The sequence below is a fragment of the Muntiacus reevesi genome, chromosome 6 (assembly GCF_963930625.1).
Source record: "Muntiacus reevesi chromosome 6, mMunRee1.1, whole genome shotgun sequence".
NCBI lineage: Eukaryota > Metazoa > Chordata > Mammalia > Artiodactyla > Cervidae > Muntiacus > Muntiacus reevesi.
This window is the reverse complement of record NC_089254.1, coordinates 64859535-64865534: the sequence shown is the minus strand read 5'-3', so window position 1 is coordinate 64865534 and position 6000 is coordinate 64859535. Positions and strand designations below refer to the sequence as shown.

Here is a 6000-nt window from a genome sequence, read left to right as displayed (position 1 = left end):
TTAAGTAAGCACCGGAATGGTCTACCACCAGGAGTTGTGAAAACGCCCAGGAGTGAGGGGCTGCAGCAGCCCCAGGCGCGTGATCCTCCTTTGCTTCTACGACTGTCCACTTTCCGAGCCACAGAATAACTGGGTTCGCTTAGATTTATAAACATCCAGGGAATGACACGGCACCAGTTCCTGTATCTCTGGGCTACCCTTTCCACTTAACTGGTAAGTTACGTCAAAAATGCATTATGTAAACGGATCCTGTTTGGCTGCCACAGGTATCTGAGAGAAAGCGGCGAAGCGGAAGAAAGTGGAGGAATAGCCGAGCCCAGGGAACAGGCCATTTCGGGTTTATTAGGGACGAGGAGTCTACTGTCCGCAGCTAGGGTGGTTAACGGCCGGGCGCTACCAGATTGATATTTCAGCGGTTAGGCCCGACCGACTTCTCGCGACGTCGGCGGCGGAAGGGGCGGGTCCATGGGAGGAAGTGACGTGTCACCGGCTTTTGGCCGTGTGGGGAGGTGTAGCCGGTCGGTAGAGGGAGGCTGTAGTGGCGGAAGAGGTTCGGCGACTGATGGCGGCTGAAGCTCTGAAACCTCTTTAACACACCCCACTTCCCGGGAGTTCCTCACTCGGTAAGCGCCTTTCCCAGCCCGCCCTAGCGCCTTGCGTGGGGCGGACGTCCCCTGGAGCTCTGTCGGGGCTCGTGATACGCCCCTCAGTTCTGGAGTCTAGGGGCCTGACTAGTCTCGGGAATGGTCTCCGTGGTGACGATGCTGCCGAATGACGATGCTTTCCTTCTCGAGGGCAAATCTTTTCTCCCGGACTGTGATTGTGACGGGAGTGTGGACAACTTTGGTTATCAAAGGAGTTGGAAAAAGCGACGGGTGGCCGCCCCACACGGCGGGGAGGCCCTGGGATAGGCCTTGGCGATTTAGGGGAGCCGTGTGGGATGTGGGCCCTTTGGCTGGGGACGAGTAGCCAGAGACCCCCGGAAAAGAAAGTGCTTTGCCGGAGGCTCTACTCTTGGGTGAGTGCTTCGTTGGTAGCGTCTGGGCTGCTGGGGTAGGTAAGCTTAGGAAAACATCTAGGTCGTGTCGAAATGGGACACTCAGGTTTGCCCGTGCGGAGTGAAACCCAAGTGTTTTGGTTGAGTCGCCAGTAGATTAGGAGGCGGGGACTTCGTGCGCCGCGGGCCGTGGGCGGAGTTAGCTGTTTGTGCTAGATCTCCAACATCACCTGGGCTGTAGAGTTAGTGAACGCTTTTCTTGTCTGCTTATAAATAAATGACTGTCACGCCTTGTGCTCGAGGGGATCTTAAATCTTAGTAGAGGAGAGTCCTGTTTGTCTTTGCTTAGGCAACTTGTCCTGATTTCACAACACTCCCTCCCAACACCCCGGAGGTCCGCAGGTTGTGGACGAGTCCCGACAGGCGCTCGTCATTTTGGGGAATCTTTGCTAAAAGATTAGTATGCGTGTGTGTGTTAAACATATTACCTTATTGGTAATCATTTTGTTTGAGAACACCGTGACATTTGATTTTCTACATATATTTTAGGTTTTACAAAGTAGTTATGAATCGCTTTTGTGTCAGGGACAGGAAAACGTAGTTTTCAACTCTCGTTAGTTGTAGAATAGCTGCATGCAGGAATTACTAATTGTAATTTTGGAGCCCAATTCCAAAAGCGTTTCAAGAGATTATTTGAGTAATATGTAAATCTTTAAGTGGGCTCTTCGGGTATGGAAAGGGGCCTTCGTTTTGTTCTTATCAAGGATAAAGTTGATTTCTTGAAAGAATACTTGATTACGTTTTCTAGTCATTCCATTGTTAAATTGCACACCCCTGTTTATACAGTTATGGCTGCAGCTATTTGCGTAGAATTAACTGGTAAATATCCTTTACTTAACAAAATAACAGGTATTTTGGAATTCTAAGTTTCAACCTTTTTTAATGTTAAATATTTTTGAAAGGTCTTAACCATGTTCCCTTTTTACTGCTTTGGGGGCATTGCCTCACATGTGAAGTTTATTGGATTGCATTCTTTTGGATTTTCTATATTACTAAGTAAAATTTTGGCTGTATCCACCTCTGACCTTTTAAAGTTTAGTTTGTCTCAAACTGTTACAGGAAGGTAAAGATTCCCTGCCCTCTAATATAATAAAAAGTCAGTTTCACAGCTTTTTAGAAACCACCATTTAAAACAAAATTAAGTGGTGTGCATGACACCTGGCAGAGTGTAATGAATAGTGATACTCAGCTATAAGAGTTCTGGAGATTGGGAGGACTATTAAGTATGTAAACTGACAAATTGGTGGATTAGCTTTTGCCTTCCAGAAGGATCGCTGATAATTCTTTTCTGGTCTGTTAGCCAGCTGATAGTCTTTGAGCAGAAATGTGAGTAATTGGAAGCAGTTAGAATATTAGCTGTAGTTTTTCCCTTCAGATACTCAGTTTCTTCCAGAACTGGAGATAAGTTTGAAAGTTCATATATAATTAACTGAAAATTAAAAAAAATTTTTTTTACTAAGTATTTCAACCACTGTGTGTAATGTGTTTTTATTGCAAAAGGTCATATGTGAGTTTTTATTACTAGTCTTTGTCTACTTTGGTTTTACTAACTTTTATTATGGAAATTTTCAAAATACCCAAAAAGAGAAGAGTTTAAGGACTCACTATTTTGCTAATTTTAATCTTGGTTTGTCACCCCTGGAGTTTTTTAAGGCAAATCCTGGACATCAGGATATTTCACCTATAATTTATCATCTTTAACTGGTAAGGACTTTGAAAAAAATACAATCACCATAATAATAGTATCACCTAGAATAAAATTATCTTATTTCTTTTTGAATTCTAAGTGTTAGAATTAGCAAATTATATAAAATATCCAAATTAGAAAGTTTTAAGTTTCTGTACATTTAATGCACAGAAATTCTTAGTATGGTCAACTTCCTACTTCATTTGATTAAAGTTTACACATTTTGGGCTAGTTAAGTAAAATGAGTATCAGAAGTCACTGGAAAAATGCTACCAGAAAAGCCAGATCAGGCTTGGACTTGAAAAAGTTCCAAGAGGAAGAAATGAACAATGAAATTCCCCCGCCCTCAATTTATTTTAGCTTACCTGAGGGCCCACTGCATATTGTCTGTTATTCCTTAGATATTGATGAGTCCTCAAAAATAACAAAAATTGGATTTTAGACCAAAGACTTAACAGAGTAAAGTTTATAGCATAACATGTAAAAGGAACCCTAGAGATGTTAATGAATAAAGTAGAAAATAGGGAAGAGGGCACTGCAGACAGCATGTAAAATTTCAGACTGCCAGGTTTCCCAGCCAGATATGTCTGTCTTTTTTTTTTTTTTTTGAACTGTTCTCACGTATTTTTTATTTTTTACTTATGTAACTTTGGTTTATTACATTAATTTCATGTGTATAACATATTTCTAACTCTGTATATACTACAGCATGTTTACCACCAAAAATATAGTTTCCATCTGCCAGCATACAGTTGATCCCCTTTGCTCTTTCTGTCCCCCTTACTCTTGTTCTTGCTGAGTCTGGTTTGGTTTATTTATTTATTTTTTGTTTGCCATGTTTCTATAGGTGTACTTTATAGAGAATGGGAAACAAAATTTAATATGGTCAAGCTACTCCTACTTTTGTGGTAGGCATTGTATTTCCTCTCTCCAGCTGAGGCTGAGTTTGTTCTTTTTCTCATGATGTCAGTGAAGCTACACTTCCCAAACACTACCACAAGGTGATGCAGTGACTGCACATTACTTCCCCACTGGATGGTGTGTGGGTTTGTATATGTTGTTCTGTGTGTGTGTGCCTGTGACCTGGCAGAGTGTGTAAATCTGCGTGTGAATCATTGTGATACATTAACATTCTCAGTGAATTTTAAATGATTTTAAAAGATTTACCATCTTTTCACTCCGTTTCTTATCTGTGTGAAGAATGAAACATAAACTGTATGAGAATTAGGTATTTTACTGTTTAAAATGGGTTGATTCATGTTGTAGTTACATTCAGATAACATTTATCCTTGTTAACTTTTATGAGTAGAAGTTATTAGAATTAAATTAATTTTAAAAAGTAATGAGAATGGAATGACTTTTGTAAAAATATTTCTGTAGTTATAGTCAGAATGAAATGTTTAAAAAGGTTAGTGTTAGAGATTAATGAAGGTTTGTTATTAATGGGATAATTGCAAATTATCTTACTCTAAACATTTATAAGCATCATAAATATATTTAATATCTGATAGAGTTTTGTATTAAAAACTTGAATTTTGGGGAGAGGGTTTAAAAATGAAATTTCTTGTTAATGTGTTTATTTAAAATAATGAAACTAGTACATTCAATATACTGGAAATTCAGTCAATTGAGTTAAAAGTTGAAGTTCTCTTAAGTCCTCTTTTCACACATAGCTCTCATGAGTGAAGACTGTAGTGTGTGCTTTTTAGTCCCTTTTGATACATTTATAAGCATATATACATATGTACATATATAAATACATATGTGTATTGTTATTTTAGTTGCAAAGTTGAGTCTGACTTCTGCAGTCCCATGGAATATAAAAGACCAGATTCCTTTGTCCATGGGATTTTCCAGGCAAGAATACTGGAGTGGATTGCCATTTCCTTCTCCAGGGGATCTTCCTGACCCAGGGATCGAACCCATGTCTCCTGCTTTGGCAGACGGATGGATTCTTTACCACTGAGCCACCTGGGGCGCCCACATATGTGTATATACCTTTATGTTATTTTTATATCTTAAAAACTTTTCAGTGAAGTAAAAGTCTAATTATTGATTTTTAAACGCTCTTGTAATTGAGGTTAAACAAAAGTTTAACCTCCACTACCTTGTTGTATAACATATACTGCTTTGTTGTTTTAGTTTACTTTAGGAGAAAAGTTTCATTAAATGCCTTTTAATGTACAACATGGGAAACTCATCCTAAGCTAACTTTGTTTTCTTCTTGCTGAGTATCTTCCTCAGAGAAACTTAAATACTCACTTTCTTCATAGAAAAGCATTACTGATTCACTTGTCTCAGTTTTGGTAGTTGTATCTAAAAGAGTTTGGTTCAGTTAATTTAGCTATAGTCTTTCTCATGGGTTTTTTATAACAAGTAGTGAACATTTTTTCAAAACTGGAATCAAGGTGTTCCCCCCCCAGGAAGCCACTGAACTTGAAAGGAGATAATCATTAGTGGTTTCACTAACATCATGACAATCCCTTTGGGCCCAGATTTGCTCAGACTATTCAAAGAAACAAAGTAATGAACACTTACTTAAGGAAGTTCCTAGTGTTGTGCTACCTTTTCATTTTCCTGAAGACTTTAGGTTGCCAGCTGGAGACTACTGACTGTTAAGTCTTTCTGTGAAGCAGGGTTGTTGGTAATAAAGCCTTTTTGTTAGTGCAGAGATATAGGAAATTTACTACTGAATGCATTCTCTTTACCTTAGAATCCTGGCAAACCTCAGGTGGGAAAGGCCGATAGACATCCAGCCTGGTATTCTGCCACAGTGGCTTTCAGGTTCACAAATGACAGTCTCTTTGTGGGATGTCCAGTATATTGTATATCCTATAAGTACAAAGCAGTATCTTGACCATAACAGAAGCAGAGAAGATACAAAAGGAAAATTGGACGTTTTCTGAAGTGTTATTTCAGAATTTTAAAGATTAGCTCTAGTATTTCAGATCAACAAAAGAAACATGGAAAAGCATATTTTCTTAGATCTTCCTAGAAATAAAAACTTCCTAGTAATTGTTAAAATCTGAGTAGTGTTGAGAATTCGCTGGTAGTCTACTGGTAAGGACTCTAATGCTTTCACTGCCTTGGCCCAGGTTCAGTCCCTGGTCCGGGAATTAAGATCCTGCAAGCCTCACAGTGTGGCTGGAAAAAAAAAATGTGATTAGTGTTACTTCCATAGAAACTTCATGGATTTGTGAAGTAAATTAGAATAATTTGGTTAGCAAATGTCTTAACCTGGTTTTTCCCAATATTA

The 6000-nt window shown here is 39.1% G+C and overlaps 1 protein-coding gene across 1 annotated transcript in view; it reads left to right on the top strand.

Annotated features, from left to right (window-relative positions):
• Positions 1 to 482: 482 nt before the first annotated feature.
• Positions 483 to 6000, top strand: part of TAX1BP1 (Tax1 binding protein 1) — an 84955-nt gene continuing 79437 nt past the window's right edge. Inside the window, exon 1 of the mRNA XM_065939903.1 lies at positions 483 to 623. The gene's annotated coding sequence lies outside the window, so the exon portion shown is untranslated. The remainder of the gene's footprint in view (positions 624 to 6000) is intronic.